Here is a 27194-nt window from a genome sequence, read left to right on the forward strand (position 1 = left end):
TCATGGGAAGTTTTGTAAATTTCCAAAAATTTGTATATCTAAGAATATCGTGTATGTATAAATACACTCGGTTGTTAAGAACAACTTAAAGCAAAATTATCTTTATAGTGGTACATTGCTGTGATGTAACATTTCATTATTTTCTTATTTGTCAGTACTGTTATCCGTTTCCACTGTTGAATGTGAGTGACTTCTTTCTGATTGGCAACTCCATGCTGTTTACGCCTTTCTCACTGTTGGTTAATTCTATTCCTGAACACTAGTGAGGGAGGTGTTTGTGGTGCTCCCGTCATAAACTCAAGCTGAAAAATTATTTTGGATTTAGGTTCGGAATTTGAAGGAAGTAGAGGAAATTTCTGACCCTAAATCTCAGTTGCGATCTACAGAAAATTTACAATTTTGGCAGATTTAGCTTTTGTAAGTATCGTGTTTGGGGAAGATACACAGGCCTGTCCAAAGGAGCAGCAAAACATGAACATTGGTAATGTACCCAACACTCACAAATTTGTATTCATTAGGATTTACAGTGGTTTTCAGGCCCAGTTTTCACACTTAACTTTAGTGCCAACAAATGCTGAAGTAAGTGTACACAAGCATTTGCAATGCAACGGGTCTTGCATTTGCTCGAGTTAGAGCGTTGTAAACTCCTAACTGGACTTCACTTTCCACACAAATGAAAAGAAAAAAACGAGCGCAATTGCACTATGTAAAATCCAGCAGGATCGCGCTGCATGGAAAATAAAAAGATAAAGTAGTGCAGAAACTTGGCTGAAAACATGGAGCCTCGTATGTTTTCAGTAGTTGGCTGGTGCGCTTGAGGAGGGTTAAACACCGGTAAAGGCATGACCTACGCATGCCTTTCGCTAATAAAATCAAGTGGATTTTAAAAGGCAAGCCCACGAACCTATGAAAGTGATGGGCGTGACAAGGGTGTGTTTAAAAGCCCAAATAGAGAGTGCAACAGGAACGGAGCGCTTGTGAGCTCGACCCTACTCGACCCTTACAATATATACCTTCATATTTTCAGTGAGAGTAAAGCATTGCCTCGCTCTCCCTAGACCAAACCCAAGTGCGTGGAATTTGTGTTTAACTTACCATGTTTTAAGCATTTAAGTACTTGAGTGACTCACTTCATTGAATGTACCCTTTGAAATTTGAAGTCTCTTTTCCTTATCTAGCCACTTTTTCTGAATATATCTTTACTCTAATTTGGAAGGTCATGTAATTGTATTGGTTTCTCCAATATTGTAAGTGGCCCTTTATTATGCCACGAACACACATCCCATCTTACAAGCACACATACGACAAACAGTCATTTGCACCAAGACATGCACAAATGACATACACTTTGACACCAACACATGCACACCATCAAACATGCAACATGCCACATGCTGAGACCAACACATGCACATACAGTCACACTAGCATCAAATACACACACCAGCACATTGACACATCGACACATGCATGATCATAGAAACACTGCATGAAACAATAAACTCTTACAAATACAAGTAGATATCATCACACCTCATCGCATCATGTATACCATCACATCCCATCACACAAACAAACACCATCACAACAGCACACACATATGTTCCATCATGATAACACATATTAATTTCCAGTATCACTTAAATGCTTCCTGGCACCGCATTTGAAAAGCACACACACATGCCGCTTGCATGGCATCATACATGCAGCACACCCACGCAAACACAATCACCTAAACGCTCAGAAACAGAGGTTGAAAAATGCAGTGGTGATAGAGATCTTATTCTCCTTAGTATGTGAGGGAAGCTTGCAATGCTCCAGATGTACTGTACTTGCTCAGTAAGTGCATTGACGGGTGCATTGCATCTACTTGCTTTGTACCGGTTTTGAGTATATGTGGAACCTTGCATTGCTGTTGTCTTATTTATCTTGGAACACTGGTTGTTGTAATGGGAGCTTGTGTCTGTGATGGACCTTTGTTGTGTAACTAGGGTTTTTCATTACGTTGGATAATAGAGCATTGGCTCCTTTGCAATTTAATTTGTTTTCCTTAGTAAAGGATCCTAACGGTGTGTCAGGATACATGTCGTAGGTTACTGGTTAACATGTCTCCTATTTATCCATCATGACAATCTTTGGTGCAGTTCTGTTTGAAAACGTGTCCTCCTCACCGAGCAAAGACTGTCAGTGTTGGCCTACGGTGATATCTATTATATGATTAAAGCATGAACACATTTAAGTAGAACATCTACAAACGACTTCCTTTAAAAATAAACTAGCAAATCTGCCAAGCAGACTGACCTTTCCAGTTTGTCAAGGAGTAAGATTTAATTTCTGGAGTTAGATTGATAAGTCACTGGTGCAGTGTTTGAACAACTGTAGATAAATTCTCATAATACTATCTCCATTAGTCTTCTGGGGCTAGGCTTTTAGAGAAAAGAGCACGCAGTCGATGATTATGGCACATTATGGTTTCTCTTTGTTTGATTATTCATAAAACTCATAATATTGTGTGCTTTGCTGTAGCAGAGCTACAGCAACTTAGGGACCTCTTTAAGGCACCTTTACTTTTTACAAGAGGACTAGGTACACAGAGATGAGAGAGCAGGTGAATCAGACCAGATCCGGAGGAGGTGGGAGGATAGAGAAATGATCCTAAGGATTTGATACGTTGATTATATCACATGAAAATATATGTTTTTTTAATAGCTCTTATTTTTACTGTCTGACCGGAGTCAATAATCTTAATTGTGGATTTGCACATGTTTGATTAAAAAAATTCTGTGCATGGAACACGATGAAATAAAGATAAATGTTTCTGATGTGTTTAAAAATAAAAGGATTACATGATTCTGTATATGTCTGGCAGCGAATCTCAAAATAACAAATAATAGGATGAAGTGACAGACTTATGACTCAGAGAGTCAAGGCAGCAACTTAAGTTTTGAACAACCGGGAGTTGTTTAATTTTCAATAGTTAAGAAAGTGATTGCAGGTGATTTATGCATTTACGCTGACCATTTCAATATAGGTAAAATAAGAAAATATGATGGTTGAGAGTGGGAATATGATTTAAGAGGAAATATGTTAAATTGTGTGGGTACAGGAAATAACCGATGGGGGTGATAGGCAAATCTGTTAGAAAGTTATGACAGAAGAACAAGCCGTAGGCTGAAAAAGCAACTTTGGGCCTGATTTGGATATTGGCGGACAAGTTACTCCGTCGCAACTGTGACAGATATACAGTCCCCCGAAATTTTAATCCTGTTATATCCTATGGTATTTAGATTTCGGGCGATGGAGTAACACGCCCATCGATATCTAAATCAGGCCCTTTATTTGTTACTTAGAGATGTTTCTGTACTGTGAACGCAGCACCAAGGGTTCACTGGAACTTGCAGAACTAAAGCCAAGTGGATGGGGCCCATGGATGTAGCCTTGAGTAGGAAGGGAGTGCAGGCATGTTTTACTAGCACCATTAAACAGTGGTGTTCGTTTGTATTACAGTCTTCATTGCTAGTGCCTTAAACCTCTTGTGGTTCCTAGCAGACACAGTAGAGGCTACTCATTTCATTTGTGGGATTGGGAGTATGTGTATGATGCTGCCTGTGTGGGAAGTATTGTGTTGTTGTGGGTTCTTCTGTTTTGTTGCAGTGAATTTGTAGGTGTGCCTAAGAGTGGAGTGAAGCCAAGAGAGGTTATCCAATTTTGCCTTTGCATCCCATATTATTGTAGGCAAGAAAAGGTTACTTACTTGTAGTCATACTTCTGCATTGTAGGAATCATCATTGAAGTCATATTTAGTAGAATAATCTCCTGCTCCCTGTGTGGTGCTGGAGCAGTTCACCATAGATAGTTGTTCATCTAATAAAGCACCAGGTGCCAAAGTCCATTTGTCCATAAGGTGAGTAACACTGTAGCAGTCTTTCAGAAGTGGAATTTATTTGTGGACTAACCAAACAGGTTTAGCCTGTCAACATTTTAAAACTACATTGCAACATCTTCGGTACAAAGGCAAGTTGAAATGTGAAATGAGAAAGAAAAAAATGTAACCTGATAGACCTATATTGCAAACAGAGTGAAAAGAGGCATATACGTTTAAGAATACCAGGAGCTTCCTCTACCTATAGTGCATTGTACGGGCAGCCTGTTCCTTTTAAAGAAGATTGAATCACAACGCCTTTTCCAGCTCCTATCTGCATAGAGTGGGGGGGTCATTTATGACTTCACCTTTTACTGTCTAATGAATGAAGGGACCATTCAGCTGGAAGACGTTTGTAAAGCAATGGTCTGGTTACATTTTTTGTAGGAATGACGGATTTGTCCTCTTCACTATCCTATTAGCAAAAATAATTCCACTTTTGATAGGCTGTTACAGAGAGCTACTCATCCTGTGAACAAATGGACTTTGACATGCTGTGCTATAATCTATGAACAGCATATCTCTAGTAAAGTTCTCCGGGTCCAAATATACAGTGGTATATCATTCTAGAGTTAATTACTACCAGCAAAGATCCTGTGATGCACAGCTACATTCTTTGTTGGTATTCAAGGTTTAACACAGATTCTGCATTACAAGTGGAATAAGATAAAATACCCGGAGATTTATTTCTGTCTGAGGTAGAGATTCGGGGCCCGTATCTAACCCTCTTTTTAAAGCAATTATTGAAGGGATGCCCACTCTCCCATTCCTGGGTGGAGGCAGAAATAATTCCCATCTTTACAAAAGGCTTCCCGTGTTGCCCACAAACTACTGAACTATCAGTTTAATTGATACCACACAGAAGGTATTTGCCAGAGTAATTATGGAAAGATTGCATGACTGGATGAACTTTGTCTAAAGCCCCTTGCAAGCTGGCTTTCCATGTAAAATCTCAACGATCGACCAGGTGTTCAGGCTGCAGCTTCTCCGCTGGTAAACCGTAGTGTTGGGGGGGGGTGCAGATTATACATGGTCTTTGTTGACCTAAAGGCAGCCTTCGATTTGGTGCCCAGGAGTATTTTGTGGCAAGTTTTGTCTGACATGGGGGTTCCGCCACACCTTCTCTCTATCATTGTTAGACTTCATGAGCACAACTTCACACAAGTGCGTTGTGGTAAGTTGGGTGAGGTGTCTGGTCCTTTTTTGGTCAACAGGGGAGTAAGACAGGGATGTGTGTTGGCCCTACCCTTTTCTCCCTGTATATAAATGTCCTAGTTGATTATTTAAATGTATGCGACAGTGATGCCCCCAGTCTATTGTCCTTGAAAGTGCCAGTCCTAATGTTCACGGGCGACACTCTCCTTTTCTCTCAATCTCCTATGGGCCTACAGAAGTCCCTAGACCAAATCACTAAGTTTTGTATCACACAGGGATTCAAAATTAACTTGAGTAAGATACAATATATGGTCTTTAATCCATGTAGATCATCATGCCCAAACCCCACCATAAATGGGATCCCTTTAGAGCAGGTGCACACCTTTGAATATTTAGGCATCACTCTTAGTGATTGGATGGATTAAGTTGCCCTTTTAACTAGGCAAAGACTAAAGCTAGAACATCATACTGGCAGGCTCTTAAAGGTACATCGGGGGACTTTTTGTAAGCCTGTTTCACCTGTCATTAAGATCTGTGCTTTCCAAGCTTTGGGGCCGCACTCTACGGGGCTGAATTATGGGGCCATAAGTCTAAAGCCTGTGAAAACTCTTAGTCAAGTAGAGAACCGCTTTTGCAGCAATTGTTGAACTTTCCAGTTAGCACTCTAGTTGTTCCACTCAGGTTTGATCTGGGGTTTCGACCAATTTCGGAGGAGATCACTCTTAGGACCATATTATATTAGAGAAGAGTGTGGGTTACCCGGGAACTGTCTTCTTATAGGCTAGCTCTGGAAGAAAACCTTGGTATACAGGGTGCTGGCAAATTACCTTGGATTGCCTTTGTTAGAGAAACACTGAGGAGTATGGGGAGAGCCAGTCTGTGGAATGATCCAAGCAGGGCCTGTTCTCGTCTTTCGAAAGCTGTCTTACTAAAAGAGCATAAATCTTTTGTACTCATTTTGAATTTAGAAGTTCTTATGGATGAAATTGAACCTAGTTTGGCCAGGAAATTGTATGTTCAATTCAGGGTTGGCACCTTGCCCTTATATTCTTATAACTCTAAATGAGTTACCCCCGTCGCCATTGTAAACCAGGTTTATGGGTTGTGTGGTGGACCCAGCTAATCAGAAGTCCATGCTCTCTTTTTTTGTGGCGTTTATAGTAAGCCTAGAAGAAAGTGGATAGTCCTCATGTGTAGTAAATTTGGGACCCTTCAGTATAAAAATGTGTGTAGAATCTTAAAAACCCACACAAGTCAACCCATTGTATTGGTGGTATCAAAACTCTTATTTACTATGTCTCTGAAGAGTTCTTTCTGTGACAGACTACCTGCGCACAGATACTGGGATGCTTACAACAGTAGTCTCATATGCGTAGCCCGCAAGTGCATGTGCTCATGTGCTCATGTGTTCATGTGTAACCACCCTAGAGCCTCTTATCCTTACTGCACAACATCATCCTAATCGAAGGCAGACAATGGCGATTAACACGCCCATTCCAAATACTGTGGATTTGCTGTGAGGGAGACTTGCTCACAGTAAAATTCTAAAACCAGGTATTTGAAAGCAAAAACTCCTAGTGGACCAAATGGGTGAACCCATTTGCTACAACTGAGATAGCTAGAACTTTCAAGTATCATTAGAATATGATCCAGCGCCAATCCTAACAATGTTGTTTGAGGTTAGTGGTCCATTATCAAACTATCAAGGACAAGTATGACAATATAATGTAATATATTTTCAAATACATTACATTACATCAGGTCTTTGAGCCTGCTAAATCCTGTGAAATAGGCCAAAAATCTGAGTCTTTGTAACCACGGGAGACAAACTCAAGTCTTAAGGGCCTAATATTGAAATATGCCCTCTATTTGTTTGAACACAAGTAATAGTTTGAGGAGTAGAACCCAACACCTTTATTCTGTTTCAGTACTAGGTTAAATTTATTTGAGAAGAAAGAGTTTTTTTTTAAAGTTACTTTGAGAAGTACTGGTGGCAACCTTCCAGGACACCAAAGAAAGACTGAAAGCAGATTCACAAAATACCCTCAGTTTATGATGTGACATACTTAGTAGGCCTATTCTAAGACCACTCAGCTACCAGGGGTAAATGTTTCAAGAACGTAAATGGAACCTTTTGTGTTCCACAGAGCAAGCCGGACTAACTCTTTGCAAGAAACCATTGATCATGCAGAAGAAGTGAGCAATTTAGATGTGGCTGAAAAAAACCTATGCTTCTTGTTCAATGCTTGTTGCTTCCCTTCATAGAACTGTTAAGCCTTGTAAGTTAGAAAAACTTTAAAAGGTTCTACACAACCTTACTTTTAATGTATTAAAATTAGCAGACCTCCGTCAGACTTGATTATCACCACCTCCTATAAGGATGATCCACCACCACCAGCAACAAATAGGGTATGCTTTTCTACGACCTCCTTTGTAGATGAAAACACGGTTTTGCCATCAAATGATCAATTCAATGCTTGTTTTGTGCATCCACTCAAATATGTGCATTCAGATGGAGTTACTAATACTCATTGTTATTGTGTCCACCAGGCCCTTTGTAATTGGTTTAATCTGCCACTTTCCCCGTTGATTGCTTGGAAGAAAAAACTCTTGTTCAGTGACCGGAGGCAGAAATTCTGTAAGATTTTCCCAGTAGTACAAGGTATTGTTGTAATGTAAGCAGTATTACCTTTCTCACTACAAGTCAGGAGTCCTGCCAGTGTTCCATACATTGCTGTTTCAGTGAATTAGATGATGGAAGATGAAGTAAATCATTGTTTTCCGCATGGTCATCCCTGATTTTTCACCTTTTGCCGGACCCTATTTTTCTGCTGGCTTTTGACTATGTTCACTTTACCCCTGCTAACCAGTAGTAAAGTGCCTGTGCTCACTCCCCTTTAAATATGGTTGAGCTGGCATATTCCTAATTGGTACATTAACTTGGCTATATGTCCCTCATTAATAGTACAAAATGTATGCAAAGGCCTGGAAGTTAAATGCCACTAAGTAGACTGCAGAACCTATTGTGCCATCCAGTATAGTGACCGATCAAACATGGCTTCAGGCCTACCTCTGAAGCCTGATTATAACAGTGCAAACATACACTGCGATTGGTAAAAATGAACCCTTTCTGACTGGTAAAAATCTCCCTTTTAAATATTAGTACGTCACCTCTGTAAGATTGTAGCCCACAAGGTTGGGTGCATGTTATATAAAAGTGGGCTTACCTCTCCTATGTCGAAAATCAGAGTGCAGATTAAAATACTAATGCAGTATTGTGGGAATGGCATCAGTCTGCAAAAAAAATTAAACAAAGATTTTATTAAAAATCCAATTTAATGGTGAAGTCGGATTGTTAATAAATATTAAGGAAAAGTACCATATAGAAAGTCACCTTTTCCCTGTACGAATTTCCTGGAGGTTAATATGCATTAGCTCTCCAGCTTCTCCTACCCAGTGATTAGTCTTGAGAAGGTGTGAAAAAGGTGTGAAATTCATCCCAAGAGCAAACAATAGGCCGACCTGAATGAGAAGCAATGACCCCTCTGAACTCGACAGAATATGCAGGGTGGAGCCTGTGGGCATACTTTTTGTCACTACAGTATCAAATCCTGCTTGACAGGTCCTCTTGCTTCAAATATAACACTTGGAGCCTACTTGAAAGAAAGAGAAGAAAATGCCAAGACAGTTCTTGTGCACCCACTCTCTACTTGCTGGAAGATTTGCCTTTGTCCTAACTGACTTCTGTCTCTGGGTTTGTTATGGGCATGATGCCTGCCTCAAACTCGATTTTAGTGTTAGATTTGGGAGGACACTAGAATTAACATAGTTCACTATCCACATACGCCCTGACCCTGAGAGCCTAATTGAGTGTTCCCAAAAACTTTTGCCACATTGCATTTTGGGCCTATTTGCAGTAGATTGGTAAGGGCCTGGGAACCTATAGTCCATTGGTTAGGTAGGGGCGAGGAATCACCTTCACCCACTGGCTTGTTCCAGGCATAAATGTGGCACCCCCAGGCTCAGAACACTGTTTTGACCTGCAGAAGATCAGAAGAGTTCTAGACGGGCTCTCTGTGACCTGAGAGAAGCCCTGAATTACTAGACCTGCTCCCTCTTGTAACCAAGACGGAAACCGAAAGGGTAAGTTGGCTGACCTCCTGTGTAGGTACAGGGAGACAACAAGTAGCAGAAGGCCTTTTCCTGGAAGTACCCAGCTGACCATTGTCAACTCAACATAGACTTAACCTTGTTGTTGGCCTCTACCTGACACCCTGTGAGTTCCTCTCCTGAGGTGTTGTAGAGGGCTTTACAAGTGCATTCATGTGATGGATAGCAACTTAAAAGACTAAAACCTTTGACTAGGACAAACCTGGTTGGTGTATCTGACCCCGCTCCACTGTGGTCAGTCTCAATCTAAGTCTAGGTCCTGGTCTATTGCGACCATTGACTATCCTTGGCGCTTTGTGCTTTTTGGCGCCATTTCTACTAAAAACTTTTAAAATTCATATCCCTGGTTCCCCTTATTGCATTTTTTAAATTTTGCTTACTAAATTGTACTTGTAATATTTTAAAATTCATTACTGTTCTAGTACTGCATAAATGCTTTACGCATTGCCCTAAACTAAGCCTGTCTGTTTTGTACCATTGCTACGAGGTGATTTGGGCTCCAGTGATTTAATAGCTTTGAGAGTTCACCCTGATAATTTCTGTGATTATTACTTCCAGTGAGTACTCACCCACTCCAAAATAATAATCCAGTTTCTCATTGAGAGCAGTTGGATGTCTCTCTTTTTACAAAGGCTGCAGTTATTACTGAAAACTGAGCTTGCAGATTTGTCCAGAAGTCCTCCATATATGTATGCTAGACTTCACAGCAATGGCCAGATCTATGAGAGGACCCTCTATCTGGAGAAGATATTGTCCTAAAGAAGAATGAACTAACCTGGAAAAGAAGATATGGTATCACGTATTAGAAGCAATTGTATGAAATGAGTGTTCCTGTTCAGTGTGCAAATTCAGATAAAGCGAATCCTTTTCCACATTTGTTTTGGTAGAGAAGGGTGTCCCAGTTCAATTCCGGTCAGCCAGTTTAATGGTTTAATATAGGGTCTGGCCCAGTAGGAAATGGAATAAGAATAGGGACTGGAACTTAAACACGTATGTTGTAATTTATTGACCAAATTATCACGGAATTGTTTAGGGCATTCCCCAACAATTTGGGGATTAAAAAGACCAAGATGGCATGTCCAAGCACATGAGTCAAACGTGGGGTTTTGGGTTCAATTTGTCTGTAAAGTGATACATTGTTTTTAGATGTCTTTCAAGAGAGTAGTGTAATCACTGCAGCCGGTGGGCTGTTCAATTATCATGACAATGTGGCTGAAATTCGTATGTACATGCATGTCAATGATTTGTTATATTGTTTCTGATGTATACATACCATAGGAGTGCTGCTATGGTTGCAAGGACTAAGTACATGCACAATCTAGTTTGTGATGGTGCCTCCTTTTTGAAAGAGGTGGAGTGTGAGTGGACCTGAGAGATTCTATTTCGTTTCAATGACAAAAACTATTTTTGACTGTCGGACCAGTCACTGCCAAACATACTATGAACACATAATATTTCTCTTTAGTCACTAAGAGCTATTGTACCTAAAGGCAGTGTATTGCATTGAAGTTATTAACATGTAACTTTATTGATGGTTACATTTGGAATATAAGACACAGACTGTAAGTGACTGAGTCGGTGGCCACCAAGTACTCCAACCCTCCCAGGTGGTTTACCCTACCGTCTTATAGTACTAACTCAATATTATATATCTGAATCCAACATTCGTACCGCATTAGGTGGGGCGGTGTTATTGTCAGGATTTTAGCAACTGTCAATATATCCGGACCTGTTTTGCAGTGTTCCATTCACAACCACTTCTTCAGGGCTGCAATCCACACACACAAAAAGTAACTTTTCTTTCACTCTAATAGAACTGATCATAGTCACATCTAAACAGTTATACCAATTATACGCATACATTATTATATACATTATATACATTAACAAAAACAGGAGTCCAATAATTTCTTCCATTATTTGAACACTAGCATAGATCTTGATTTGGCAGTGTTACTGGCATCTTTAAATCACATGTTCCTCGATGCTCACCTCAGATACCTAATTCTGTTTATGAATGATTGGAGGTCAGTAATGAAGAATGTTTTAAAGGATTTCTTTCAACTTACAATAATTTAATACATGGATAACTGGGAAGTTCCAAGAAAGGATACAATTGTTGGATCCATATATAGAATAATAATGTAAACCTACTTGACATGTAATTTGTATAATAATCACAATCCTTTAATCACTAGAAAGTGATTATATGATTATGTTTACATTAATTTTTGCTTGAATAATCACTAGAACATCTACATAGTAATTAAGAATATTCACCTGCTAATGCTAATTTATCACATTTATCCAACTCCTAATATTAGTTGTACTTAGTTGAGGATGATGAGCAGCAATATCCTTTCTTTCCATTGAATGATTCGGAAGACTAGAAATTTCTTAATTACGATTGGTATTTGTACAAGAAACTTTGTGTTCCATTATGCAGCACTAAATATCTATTAAGACTTTAGGAAAGATGATATTCTAGTGAGTACAAAATCAAATGGTGATTTAGCAACTTTACACTGGCATGATTCTAAGTGTATTTTTTAAACGATTAGTTTAACTGACCATAAAACTCTAAGGGTTTAACTAATCACAGTGCAGATAAAACATGAAACCTTTTTTGCATGTAATATAGCTGATGTGGTGTTGATTTCAACTACATGCTGGAACTATGGCATACAAGAAATCTTTTCATGGTGATTTCATCTAATTCAGGAGTTATTATATTCAGGAGTTATTATATTTGAACACTCAAATGAGGGAACATTCCAGTATGGTTGTAGATGTCATCTACCCTCCAGTTTCTGATACCAAATCAGAACTGTTTGGATGCCTTTTGTTAGAGATTGGGTGTGCTATTAGGAGAAGAACTGTTTTAAGAGTATTACTTAGATGGCCAGTAACATGCCCTTTTGAAGAATAGCCTGAAAACTACCAATTTATTAGACTTTTAAAACTTGCGAACGAGAATTCAATTGTCCAGGAAGCATGCAAATTAATTAGGTGTGGATATGTCAGAAACAAAGTGATTCAAGAGGTTGTGAACGTTCATCAGTGATTTAAGGTAAATCAGTGGGCTCGAGCTGAATATCAGTGCGTAAATGTTAATTGAAGGCAAGAAAACTTCAAATTGCATTTGCAGATACAGAAAATCTGCAAATGCAGAATGTCTGCATTTGCAAATTTAATATTGTGGTTTTTGGGCTTTTTTGTGTGGTTCTACGTGCAAAGTTAGGTGAGCTTCCAGAAACTCACACATTTGCGATTATTCATGTACTTCTAGATTCCAGTTTAGCAGTGTCCACAAATGCACCCCTGTTAAGGAAGGTTGAAAGTGCCTTCCAGGGTAGGACTATAGCAACCTAGTACTTAGTAGGGTGGAAAGGAAAAGGTTTGTCTACAAGGAAAAATATAAAATTTCACTTTGGTGTCATTATTCTGTATACAGATTTTTCCATCTGGTGGAAAACTTTGTGTGTGAGTATTTTTGGGTGTCAATGGTTGTCACAGATTTCCAGGAGTATTCGTAGGATTCTTAATGAAGGCTTTGAAATATGGACACATTGCTCCTAAATTGGGAATCTTTGATGGGAACAGATTTCCGACTTTCAGCTCTCACCCTTTGTAAACTGTGCTGCAAATGCTTTGTGACCTTATAAATGATGAACTGCTGTTTAAGAATTATTACAGTTGGAGTCAAAACTTACTGATAGAATTAAATAGTATAGGGTTATGGTACTGATGTTCGACGATTCCTTGATGACAAAAATCTATGTAATATACACAGTTGTTTTATTGCTAAAGGGTATTATGTGTGCTCTGATATTTGAATATAAATCTATATTTTATTTTGCAGATTTGTACCACGGGAGTACATCGCTGTCAAGTGGCATTTATGTGGATTACTGGTCTACTACAGCAGCCCAGCCAGAAGTGAGTGCTACAGATTAAAGTAAGACATTTCAACTTTTTAAACTCTAAATTTTTTGCGTTTTCAAGTAACATTTTTCAAAAGACAAGAAGCTTAGCTGTTGAGCGGACAAGAGAGATAGTGGGTATTAGAGCAATGTCCAAACCCAGTTAGCAGACTATATCAGTAATTCTTATACAATGAATTGTGTATTAGTATCACAGTGCCTTAATGTATGGTATAATTACACGAATTCTATTTTGTCGGGGCAAGCTCAAAATCACTGTGCATGGGGTTTGCACCTGAGCAGTAGGGCCCCTTTACACTATTCCGCTGTGAGCAAAAGGTCATACGCATTGGGAATTAGTCCACGGTTTCCAGATAAGTTGGAGAATTGTGAATTTAGATTGTTTCATATCATAGTCACAAAAAATGCTGAGGTCTGGTGGCAATCACTCTGAGGATGTGTCTTGAGCACAGTGGACCGGTCATTTTTATCATGTTTAATTGTCTGTAGTCAAAGACCTATTAAGTACAATATTAGCACTCGTAGTCTGTCAATCTAATGTCTTTGTTTTTCCTCCAATGATTTTCCTCCTCTGTATTTGCCCCTCACATGGTACATGGCTTCTTTACCTTCATTTTCATTGGATAATTCAAATTCTCCCACAATTTGCATTAGGGTTATTTCTTTTTTGCTCACTCCCAATGGCCTGCTTCTCCCTCACATCTGTGCCCTCCATGTTGCTCCCCACCCCTCCCAGCTCATCTGTAAAAGCACAGCAACAGATGTATTGTTCCAGGTTTGACTAAAGAACAGACTTTATCGTAGTTTTCTTTTTTCTCTATCCTTCCATATGTTCTCTAGGCCTTGGCACAAAAAGGCAGCATGATGAGGGGCAGTCTGCCCCACTCACGCAGCCTACCTTTGAGGCAAAAGGACTACTTTGGAAGATAGCTCTTTTCCAGGGTCCATAAATCTGCTCCTCAGGTAGCTGCAAAGCACTAAATGGCTGGAGCATTTGTTCCAGTTCCTAGTTGTAGGGAAGGTAAATGGCAAGCGTTTTTCCTGCAACACATCCTGTGTGTTAGGTTCAAGATAGATTACATGCAACAGGTTTTTAAAAGCTTGTTCGGAGTTTACTGTGTTACATTTGAAAACGAAACCATGCCATTTATAAAGATTGAAAATATTGAATTCAGTCTTCAGTTTTGAGATACTGTAGGATATGTGTTTGCATTTCCTCCAGTATTTTGAAATGTTTTATTTTTTACCCTTTTACAATGCTTTTTTCCAAATAAACACTGACAAACCCAACAGGTTAGTGTTCATGTGATAGAGTCAAGACTCATTTGCTTTGCCAGTACTTGTTTGGAAAGCCACTTTCAGATTCCTTTATTTACTACTGGATAATGGAGGCAGGCGCTAGTGTTCATCAACTGTGACTAATCTGTCAAGGGAACTCCACTTTTTATACCTAAATTGGAAGACTGCTGTCAAACAGTGTATCTACTGACATGGCTGAACATTTGAATTCTTTGAATTTTAGGTAACTTCCATGCGCGGATACGCACCCTTGTGGCCATTTCAAATTACTGTGTTGCAAATCATTATTTACATTGTTTTTTTAATAGATCTGGGTGAATTAGCAAAATGTCCTGCTTAGTAAACATATCAAACCTTAGTACAGGAATTGGTACTAGAGTATCAGCATGCGTACGTACGTACATGCGCGGACACACACACTAGGATAAGGGTGGTCAGTGTAGTAAGTGATACTAGTATTTAATAAACTACTACTTTGCATTCTAAGGTTTGTGGGTTTGCTTATTTATCACATTAGTGGCTGGAATAAAAGCTTAGGGGCGTAAACATTGTTTTCACAATCTAGAAGGTTTGAGATAGAGAAATCACATAGATAAACATCCCAAACACTTCAAGAAGACATTACTTACATCACTCCAACTGTAACCAGCTAGAATAAAAACAAGTATCTAGAACTCACACTATTCAAAAAAAAGAATAATGAAATACATATTGACACATTTAGTTATGGGTGACGGAGCAGTACATTGGAAACGTTTTTTTTTTTTGCTTCACTAATAACTAACACTCCCTTGACAAATGTGTACCAACATTTCTAAATCGGAAGTGCACTATACTCACTGTGAACTTGCAATATGTGACGCAGAATGATGAAAATGGAAACGTTTAGGGGAGCCTAGGGGGTAAAGAGACCTTTGTTGCATGGTATCTCCATAGGAAAATCCCTGAATAGTTACAGGGAATACATCTTTACTGAGCTTCCCAGGTTGAGTGAACTCTGGTCAACATTTAGTGAGAAAATTCAAAATACAGATGCCCAGGATGCAGGTGTTAGGTGTGGGTTTATCTGACACACTGCATACAAAGCTGTGGTAGATTTTTGGGAAATTAAAAAAGGTAAATAGACTGTCTGAATTTGCATGATGTTTTCAAACACAAATAAAAGTCATTGACTAAAAAAACAAAAACACACGATTGGATGGATGTCTCTGAAAACATTCGGGGGGGCAGTCCTCTAGTTTCCTTTGCATTTGATTGGAGGCATGAAGTTGTTCACAATCAAAGTATGGCAGAAAGGTTCATGGGTTATTTTTCCATAGATCAAAGTTTACTGTACTCTTCAATCATATCGAATAATAAGCAGAAGGTCCTTTTTTGGCAGAAAAATGGCCAATCTTAGCAAACATTGTGCGGTGTCTAGTAGTTGTAGGAAGTGAACAGAAGAACCACATTACTAAATTACTCTAATTTAGACCTATCTATTTGCCCTTTTTCGATATTCATTTTTTACTTAGAAAGATTGTATTTATATTACCTATTACATCTGCTGCATCCTTCTGCCTGTTGTGGCTTCTGTGCTTTTAGTGTTTACTTGCGTTGAACATGGCAATGCTTTGGAACATTTGAAATGTCCAAAACGAGCGAGGGGAAAATACACTTGAAATACATTTTATCCATAACTACATATAATATAATCAGGTTGAATAACTGGAGCACTGTAGATGTAGCTGTCCTAAAAGAGACTCACCTAGTCGATACAGAGGCAGAAACACTAAAGAGTGTGGGTGGAAAAATACAATTCTTAATAGTTACTTTCCAAAGGCAGAGAATTTAGGTGTTTCATTAAAAAAGATCTTTGTAAAATTGAATAAAGTTTTGAAAGACTTAAGGCAAATAAATATCTAGCAGAGAAGGTTTATGTAAATGATAAAACAGTACTATCACCTAAGATTACTAACCCAATGGTTACTCGTTGGGTGAGTCTGTTTGTAGTACCTCTCAACATGAACAATGGCAGGTGACTTGTGGCATGAGACTTCCGTGTTGTATTTGGCCTGCTAATGAATAAAATGTTCTTGGCGTGTGTATCTGTAGATACACATGCTGTGCATGCTTCCGCTATCTAGTGTTGGGCTCAGACATGTACAACTTGTTTTTATTTGAAGGAAGTCTTTTTCGGGTCCAATGGCACTACCTATTAGTGTGTTGTGCATGGGCATCGACTCCATTGTTAGATTGTTTTTTCTCCACCGTCATATTCAGACATGTCATTCACAGCTTTGATTGAACGCCTCGTGGTGTTCTTGCCCGGTGCTCGGATATGTCCTCTTGTCAGTACCTACAAACAATCCTGCGTTCTAGTCAGTTTCCACCGTTGCATACCTTTGATTCTGCAAACTACTTCTCCCGACCACCATGAGGACTCCTGTTCGTCCTGCCATGCGTTCCACGATAAAAAAAGCACTTCGGAACTGACATGCCTGTCGTATCTCCTCTGCTACCATGATGCATAGATGGGACAGAAGAGGACATCTTTAAAGAGAAGGCAGAGTTGGATGTCGAAAAAGGTGAATGCTTCAAGCGTCGCAATGGAGGCAGGCTTTTCATCTGGACACATCAGTTTGGAGGCAGATGTTCAGTCTGAAGAGCTGCAACCAGCCCAGCACACTCAGAAGATCACAGTGAGTACATATGTTCCCGTCACTCACCACTCAGAGGCGCACGCCTTTAGCTCTTAGGTTGCATATGAGGCCTCCAGTGCACCACTGCCTTCCGGCCATGGTTGACACTGGCATTTAGATATGGACCCACCGCTCAAGCCACTTTAAGGGCCAAAGCCCCACTACAAACCTCAAGCCTCATCAGCCACTTCAGCTCTGGGCCCGAAGGCACATCCTCAGCCATCCTCGACTTGAAAGGGTTAGAGCCAAAATCTTCAGAGCTGAGATAGACTACACCGGAACATTCGGAGTCAAGGGCAAGTTCTCAGTCGAGACCAGTCGACTCAAAGCATTCGGGGCCGAGATCGAGCTCAGCACCCTCCAGTCGGCAAACTTCTACAGCCCTACCAAGGGCGCCTTCCACTGTGGTATCCTCTGCCGCTTCAGAGGGATTTTATCAGCCAGTTCTCAAGCAGCTGCAGGAACACTTGGGTTGGACTTACTCAACAGCAGTAAATTCATATCCAACAAGGGACAGGTTTGATTTTGTCAAAACCTCAACATGTGACAAAGGAATTGGCACCTCAAAAGAGGAAACTGACTTTTGAGGAGGCCATCAAGCCACCTGAATTTACAGCCCTCAAAAAGCAAAAGTGATGTGACAGGGCACTCTGTGACTTCTGCCCATCCCCCTCCTTCCCTGCCTCCTTCTCCTCCTTCTCTATGTCCAACTGTGACTCCTGTCTTGCTTCTGGGGTCAGCACAGCATACACCGAGAGGTTATTCACATTCAGGGTTTGGGGACAATCCTAGGCAGCCTTATAACCCGTATGACCCGTATGACCACCCTCTTAACCCACAGGATCTGGACCCATGGGATTACTACAATGCTGAACTCTCTGTGGGCACAGACCCAGATCTGTCGCCTACTTAGCCATAACCTCCGGACGATGTCACTTTGTACCAGGAGGTGTTACATGGAGCTGCCCCTTTCCACAATGTAGAACCCCATGTGCAGCAAAAAAAGGATGACTTCCTTGTGGAAACCCTCTCGTCCACCCAACGCTTCCTTCGATATCTCCTGATGTTTAAGGGTGTCCCCGAGCCTGCCTCCGAGATTTTCAAGGATTCTGTCAAGGTGAGGGTTATCACAGCTAGGGTGGATATGAAGTATAAAGCCTTCCCTAGTGCCCCTTCATTCATCCGTGGCCAACTACCCTCTGACTCTTTGGTGGTTTATACAGCCAGAAAGCGTGCCAACAGTCAGGACACAGGTGATGCACCCCATCCCAACTGGGAGAGCAAGAAAATTGGTGCGGGGGAAAGAGAATGGAGGCGCAGTTCACATCCCATTAATGCTTTACTAATTCAGTTGTCTTGCTCTCTTGGTATGACCGCGCACATTAAGATAAAATGGTGGACCTAGAAGAGCATCTCCCAGAGAAGTACCACAAGAAGAGGCAACAGCTGGTGGCAGAGGGAAAAATCATCTCAAACACTAACATCCATTGTGCTCTGGATGCTGTGCATACAACCGCTTGCAGTATTAATACTGGTATTCTGCTGCACCACCATGCCTGGCTGTGTGTTTCAGGCTTTAAGCCGGAAGTACAGCAGCATCTGCTCAATGTTCCTTTTGATGGTCAGCATCTCTTTACCCCTCAGGTAGATAAGATGCTTGATAAAATCAAATAAAGATACAGAGATGGCTAAGCCATTGGTGGCCTCCAAACACAGACCCCCTAAGGTTCCTTTCTGCACTCACAGTTTTGTGGTGTATCCAAGACCCCCACTCCAGAAACCTCTTCTGTCATCACAAAGCCAACACAGTAGTCCCCCTTGCACGGTTACAATTGGGAAGGTTATAGGGGCAATAGTAGAAGAGGGAGAGGTAAGGGTACCACCCCTAAGGGAACTGCCCCCCCAGAACAGTGACGCCTTACAGGTTCTCCTCCAATCACACACCTGTCAGGGGAAGATTACAGGGGTTTCTACCCCGCTGGGCAGAAATCACCTCACACCGTTGGGTTCTAGATACAATACAGGAGGGGTATTGTCTGGAACTCATGCAAACACCGCCAAACATCCCTGCTCAGCAACACACATTGTCTGAAGAACACCTGTGCCTTCTTCACAAGGAGGTACGTGCCCTTCTGAACAAGGAGCCCATATAGCCCGTTCCACCTCAACATGGCGGAAAGGGTGCATACTCCCTCTACTTTCTTATCCCAAAGAAGGACGGCTCTCTCAGGCCCATCGTCAGTCTCAGGCCTCTCAACAAATACATTCTGTCGGAGCGCTTACATATGGTGACTCTACAGGACGTTATACCACTCTTTGCAGAAAGGCAAATTCATGACTGTCCTGGTTCTGAAGGATGCCTACTTACACATACGCATCCACCCAGCACATCGGAGATATCTGAGGTGTGTGGTAAATAGACACCTTTGTCAATTCAAAGTGCTCTCCTTCGGGGTTACCACTGTACCAAGGGTCTTCACTAACTGTGTGGCCGTAGAGGCCGTTCATATCAGGAGGAGCGGCCTCCATGTGTTCAGTTACCTAGACGGCTGGGTGATCAAGAGTGCCAGGGAGAAAATCTGTCTAGAGCACACCCAGACCACAGTTCATGCTGCACAGTCTAGGTTTCACCATCAATAAGACCAAATCCCACCTTCAACCCCTTTAGGTACAGCCCTTCCTTAGGGCTGTCCTAGATGCACAGGTGGGAAAAGCTTACCCCAGCCCAACCAGAGTACAAATGTTCAAAAACTTTCAGCCTCTTTTTCAGCCAGATCGGCAGGTAAAAGGCAGAACTGTGATGCACCTACTTGGCATGATGGAGTCTTGCATAGCTATAGTTCCTCATGCCACGCTCCACCTGCACCCATTACAGGAGTGCTTAATGGCACAGTGGTCTCAAGTGGAGGGTCGCCTACAAGATTTAGTGTTGGTTTGGGGCTGCACACATCACTGTCTGCAGTGGTGGAACACAGTCAGTTTGTTACAGGGGCGTCCCGTCCTCTGTCGCGTAGGCTCAAATTATCCTAATGAGACCATTGGATTTGGGCGGTGGAATGACTTGCACTGTGGGGGACTGAGCCTGAACCCACTATATGTGACATGTGTCGGCCTAATCTGGGTTTTGTTCCAGCTAACTAGCAGTGCCTCATCTCCACCAAAGAGCAGATATGATTGGGCAACGGAGCAAATGACACAATTGACTCCTCAGGGAAATCATGGTCACTCAGATCTCATCAGTTTCTCTCAGTTATATTAGTCTAACATATGCAAGGATAATCAGAGGCAGAATATAGTTCAATAAGGTTTTATTGAAGTAACTGCATCTTAGATAATAAAGCATGAATTGCAATAACTATGATGATGAAGCATGAAAGCATTAACATTGTGACAAGGAGAGTGAAACATAAAAATAATGCTACCATGTTGTCACTACGATTGTTAAGGATAGCTCCTACCTAGGCTATGTTAGAGCACAGCATGTTAAGCTCTAATTCTGCCCTTCAGGTTCCCCTGTGAAGACATTATCCCTCATACCTGAGCAAGAGGCCTGTAGTCTACATAAGCAGGTACAGCGAAGCACTCAGCAATCATCATGCAGTCATGGTCATCTGGCTGGAATCTCCATCAAGCGTACATAGGTCAAAGTAGTGTTTTTATGATAAAACAGCTGATGTTCCAAGAAAGGATCCCCACTTAAGAGTGTGTATGTTTCTGTGAACATTAGAGACAAAGCGTACCACTTTTGTATGCAACCAATCTAACTGCAGCCTTGAAAGAGTGAAAGAAATGTCTTGTTTAAGAACGCAGTGCTGGCCTAGGCAAAGAACAGCTACATAGAGAAACTTAGACCGCAAATGTGGTTATTGTTAAAATAATAAAAATGAAGCTGAATAAAATATGACTAGGCTAAAGTGCACAGCGGCAGGCCTAGTTTGCTAAAATAACTTATATGAAGCTATAACGAAAATGGCTACACAACACCTCAACCCAGTTCCGCAAGAGACCATCACAGCAGACGCCTCACTCACAGGTTAGGAACGTCATCTCTCAAACATCTTACTGGTCAGGGTCAGTGGTCCCCTATCTAACGATTTCTTCATGTCAATCACCTAGGACTGCTAGCGTTTCAGCTTGCTCGCTGCACTTTTCACCCCATCATTCAGGAGAAGACAGTGTTGATACACACAGACAACACAACCGCCATGTTCTACCTACAGTATCAAGGGGGCACACATTCATCACTGCTGTCCAGCGTACCCTAGAAGACCTGGCGGTGGTCAATATATCAAACAATACCTATTCATACAACATATTAAAGTGAAGCTATTCAGCAGGACACATCAACAAGTACACAATGGGACCTTCATCCTCAGGTCCTACTCCCGTACTTCCAGCGTGGGGGGTTCCCACAAATAGGTGTGTTCGCCACCATAGAAAACTCACAGTACCCAAGCTTCGTCCCCATCCTATCACACCCACTGTCCATGTGCAAAGCACTATTGATGAATTGGTGTGGGATTATTTGCCTATGCATTTCTGAGCCTCCCATTCCTACTGTGTGTGGTGAGGAAACTAAGACAGATATCCCTCGCGCTCATTTTAGTTGCAGCAACCTGGGCACACCATCCATGGTACTCCACGCTGCTGGAACTCTCTATAATCCCACAGGAGAAGCTCCCCAACAGTCCTGACCTTCTCACACAAAACCACTACACTCTCATGCATCCCAACTCTTAAAAGCTCAACCTTGCGATCTGGCTCCTGAGGTCCTAGAAGTTGGGCCCGGATGTATCATTATTTCTAATTGCAATTACCTGATTACAATTCTTTGCAAATCGCAATTAGGTATCGCTATTCGAATATATCAAACTCCATAAGTTTAATTTAGCATTTTCTAATGGGTCCTGAGTTGACCTACCTCATTATTATTAATGTGGTAAGTCACAATTTGCAACCCATTAGGAAACGCAAAAATCACAGGGATGGTGGCCTGCTGGGCTTAGCAGTCCACCATATCCGTGATTGCTTTTAAATAAAGCAATCTTTTTTTTTAAATGCAGTCTGTTTTCTTTAACGGAAAACGAGATGCTTTTAAAAAAGAAAAATGAAAGTTTTCTCTTAGGACCACTGCCTACTCTTAAAAAACGCTTTTGCTACCATTCACAAAGGTGAGGGGGTCCCTTGGGGACCTCTTCCCGTTTGCAAATGGGTTACCATCTACTTGAAGTGCGAATGTGCGAATGTTTTGCGGCCACATTTTGGTCACAAAACATTCCTACATACCACTGCGATTCGGTATTAGGAATGAACACCCTTGACACTTCCCTTCCGAATACTGAATAGGTATGTATGAGCAATTCCAAATTGCAATTTGGTAACATATTACTAAATCGCAAATTGGAATTCACACATAACAAAATGCATTTTTGTGGTCACGAACAGCCAATTGGGCTGTTTTCGACCACAAAAATACATGATACATATGGCCCTTGGTTGACTCAACCTACCAGATGAGAGTATGTCTTTACTTAAAGAGGCACGCACACCAACCACCAGTGCCTGTTACACAGCCAAATGGAAATGTTTGTACACCACTGCCTCCCAAAACACATTAATCCTCCCACAACATTGGTACGTGATATTGTTTGTTACCTTCTGCACGTTGAGAAATCAGGCCTAGCCTATATCTCAATCTGCCTACACTTCGCTGCCATAGCTGCCAACCTACCGAACAGACAACAAGTGTTGTTTTTCAGAATACCTGTAATTAAAACATTCATGGAAGGCCTTAAATGAGTTACTCCACACAGGACATCCCCTTCTCTGGTTTGGAACTTAAACATTGCCCTCACCAGGCTCATGGGTCCTCCTTTTGGAACCCTTCACTCTTGCCCACTGCAATTCCTGTCTTGGAAGGTAAAATACATGCTCCTACCCTAGAAGAGCCCATTTCCCGGGTACATCAAGACAGAGTTGTCCTCAGAACCAATCCAAAATTCCTTCCTAAGATGTTCTCCAGTTTACACCGTAATTAGGCGATTGAACTGCCAAGCTTTTTTCTGCAACCAGAATCTGTAGCAGAACGCACTTTGCATACTCTTGATGTCAAAAGAGCTCTCATGTTCTATATCAAGAGAACTAAACCATTTTATAAGACGCAACAACTGTCTGTGTCATAGTCCAAGCCTCACTTGTTATTTCCAAAGCAGGCATAGCAAGTTGGATAGTCAAATTCATACAGACTTCCATGGCTTTCTTGGGTAACATACCATTAGCTGACATCTGCAAAGCAGCTAACTGGTCTACCCCACATAATTCCACTAAACTTTACTGTGTGGATGTTCAGACCAGACAGCAAGCTAGAGTTGGCTAGGCTGCCCACCGTACACTTTTTGAGTCTTTTGCAACATCCTTTGGCTAAGCTACCACTTTTCAGAGGACTGCTTTACAGTCGATGCACAGCATGTGTATCTACAGCTACACATACCACAAATGAAATACTTTACTTACCCCGTAAGCATCTGTTTGTGGCATGTAGTGCTGTAGATTCACATGCTCTTCCCCTCCTCCCCAGTTGCCTGAGGTTGTTGCAAGTTGTTTTCTTTCCCTCTCATTTTTGTTTTGTTTTCTTTGCATTGTCATCTTTGCTATATTAAGGTATGTTCCACCTTCAGTCTCTCTCACTGTGCTGGAAAAAACAATCTAACATTGGAGTTGATGCCCTTGCGCAATACCACTAATAGGTGGAGTCACTAGACCCCATGACCTGAAAAGACTTCCTTTAAAGAAAAACAAAATGAACACATCCAAGATCATTACTAGATGGTGGAAGTATGCACAGCATGTGAATCTAAAGCACTACACACCACAAACAGATGTTTACAAGGTAAGTGACATTTTCTTTACTCTAAAGGAAGGCCAGGATCAAACGTAACAGAAAGAGTGTTAAGAGGTTAAAGCATTTTATAGGTTTAAAATACATTTGTCTATTGGATTAACCTACTGAATACAATAACACCTATTACTCACCTCACTAGTCTGAGCTATTTTCAAGCTAACAAATATATTTGGAAAGAAGTGTTCAATGTAAGTGATAGAAGCATACACATATCAGGCCATGTTAAATTACTTTAACTCGGCATTCATGTCCCTGGCAACTTGAGAAACCTAATAAAACATGAAAAAAAAAACATTTGTGAACCTAGTCTGAATTGAGTTCAATTTATTTTTAAAAATGAGTCATCAGTAGCTCATCCAAATGTGGTCAAGCAATCCATAACTTCTTACCTGAGATGATTTTTTTATTGCATATGCAGCAGGGAAACCAAGACAAAAACAACTGGAATTCAAAGTGTTAATTTCATCTGACATGAGAGAAATGGAGACAATATATAATGAAGAAAATGGCCAACAAACAAAGGCCCAATTAGTGAAACTGAAATATGAAGTAAATAAGAACTATAGACATCTGTGGAATTTGTGCTATTTCATCTAGATTAGAATTATTAGAACAAAGGAGAAATATATGTAAGACTATTGGCTCATCGAGCAAAGAAATTAAGAATGACCAAAACTTTGCTGGAAATCAAAGACAAATAGCAGCACTTGAAACTGATGAATAGGGGCATCTGTAAGGATTTTTTCAGTCTTTTAATGGGAGCCTTAATGAATAAAAGGAATATGACTCATTAGAAGTTGACAGGTGTTGACAGGTGTTTGAATAATAGGGAAATGTAATAGGCCTAAAACACAAACTAAAAAACTTGAAATAACATTCATAGTAATACAGCTAAACAATGGAATAAAGAGACTGAATGGTGGGAAACCTCTGGGCAATTTTAACATTAGTTTCAAAAGATTTCACTGTGAAGTATAGGAATTACTGATTACAGTTATCTGCAACATATGGAAAGACCCCTAAATGTGGTTAAATTGCAGATCAGTATTGTTGCTAAGTTTAGATGTAAAACTGTTTATTAAATACTCAGATTTCAGGCTGGAAGTAAGCGCCATGAGTGTTGTGAATAAAGAATTAGATTTAATAAGGAGGAGATGCTGTCATGGTGAGTCAGCCAGTCATGGTTGTGATTAATAGCAGACAATATGAGATGTAGGCAGTAACACTCTGGTAGTTGTTAGAGATCTGGAAAAATGTTCTTGAAATATCAACTGAAACTTTTTACAATGGGCTTTGGAAAACTTTGGTATTAATAAATTGTTGCATACCATCTTATGTGCTCAAGTAGTAGTATGTGGATCGCTCTTAGAACACTATATTGTACAGAAGAGGACTTTACAATGATGTCCTTTATCCAGATTGTTATTTTATATTGCACCTGAGATCATAGTTAACAATTTGGCAAATTCACTTGGTTTGAAGGGGTTAGAATAGGAGGGTAAGCCAGTTAAAATGTTGCTTTACAAGGATGGCATGTTCCTACTGATCTTTACTCCAGACAGTTCAGTGACATCTATATTAGATGCTAATAATAGATTTCATAATATGTGTAGCCACATTGTGAATCGGAGAAACAATCGGAATGGCTGGAGTACAATTGAGGGAAACCCTCTTTGCCCTTGTTGAAGGGCCAGGTAGGATAAGTACTACTAAACCGCATCCGGTTAGTATTGTCCTGCCACCCTGTTTGCTGGTAAAAATTGTAATTCGTACTCTTGATCTTGAAAACAGGCTATGTTTCATGGTTTTCTTATTTAAGTTATAAGCATTTATTCCTTTTGATGGATTAATCAATTTCATTGTCATATGAAAACTGGTCCAAAACTGGTGATTAGATATCGAAATGTGATTGTAACCAATGAAGTGCCAGTGGACTTGGTGAACACCTGTAGGGCAGCACTATGATTCATGGAGAATTGGAGCCTGTTCGGTATGCAACAAAAGTCTTCGAGGGGGCAGAGGTGCTCTCAGTGTACGGAATGTGGGTGATGAGGTGTAATTGGGACACAACCAGAAGTAGCTGGTTTAATGGTCGTATTAATGGTCGTATTGAGCAAAGCCTGATTTCACATTAGTAATGAACCACTTATGGGTAACAGGTCATGTGGGGCAGCTGATAATGACCTTTTTGGAGAGGCTATGAGTACGATTTATAGAGGCAACATATGTAATTATGAGTGAAGAAGTGGGCTTTTGTGAAAAAGCTGTGAATGAGCTGGGGTGGTTATCATAGGTGATGAAACAAAATGGAAATGTCAGTGACTACTCTCGGTTCCTAAGCAGGCTAAACAAAGCTTGTGTTTACATGGAACTGCTGAACAGAACATGGCACCTCCCATGTTTAGAAGCATGTGTGTATAAACTACAAAGACAAAAATCTTAATTGTGAGTGAGGCGCAGACTGTTGGGATGAAAGTGTAGCACAATGGAGATTATAAACAAGCAAAGAAACGTCAGTGATCACTTGCAGTGGAATATGGGCTGATGGAAGCTATAGGACACTAAAGTTGGCAGTCGCTATGTTTGAAAAGCAGATGTTACAAAAGCTAGATGGCCAATTATGTAACCAAATCAGTTTAGTGAGTTAAGATATGAGTAGAGATGACATCCCTGTCTACCTGTATATAAGTGTGGAATGAAATGCAAAATGGGTGAAAATAGAGACATCATACTCACACACAACAAGCCAGTCAAAGAAAAAAAGATACTAAAAAACAATACAAGATTGTCTGCTGAGGAACGACCTAGAGTAGATTAACTAGGCATTTTGAGGCGATAATTTAGTCTGCCTGTTTGAAGACTGGAAAGGTTTTTAATCCAAAAACATTCTCTTCGCAACAACAGTCTCTGAAGAATGCAACGTCCTTGTTTATGAATGGTTTCAATAACCTTAATTGGCTTATATTGTGGCCATGTTTTAAAGAGTGTTTAGCTAATGATGATCTCTCAGATTTAGTCCTAATGTTACTCTTGTGTACATGTAATTGAGTCTTTATCTTTCTCTCAGTTTATACAAAGCAAATTGTACTCTGTGGGTATTTCAAGAGATAAAGGCAATAGGT

General features: G+C 40.6%; 1 protein-coding gene across 4 annotated transcripts in view; it reads left to right on the plus strand.

Annotated features, from left to right (window-relative positions):
* The window catches only part of BCL9 (BCL9 transcription coactivator), a 505695-nt gene that overhangs the window by 172590 nt on the left and 305911 nt on the right, over nucleotides 1-27194 (plus strand). For all 4 annotated transcript variants that reach the window (XM_069202611.1, XM_069202615.1, XM_069202616.1 and 1 more), the window contains exon 2: nucleotides 13110-13205. The gene's annotated coding sequence lies outside the window, so the exon portion shown is untranslated. The remainder of the gene's footprint in view (nucleotides 1-13109; nucleotides 13206-27194) is intronic.

Source organism: Pleurodeles waltl, chromosome 8 (assembly GCF_031143425.1).
Source record: "Pleurodeles waltl isolate 20211129_DDA chromosome 8, aPleWal1.hap1.20221129, whole genome shotgun sequence".
In the NCBI taxonomy this organism is placed as follows: Eukaryota; Metazoa; Chordata; class Amphibia; order Caudata; family Salamandridae; genus Pleurodeles; species Pleurodeles waltl.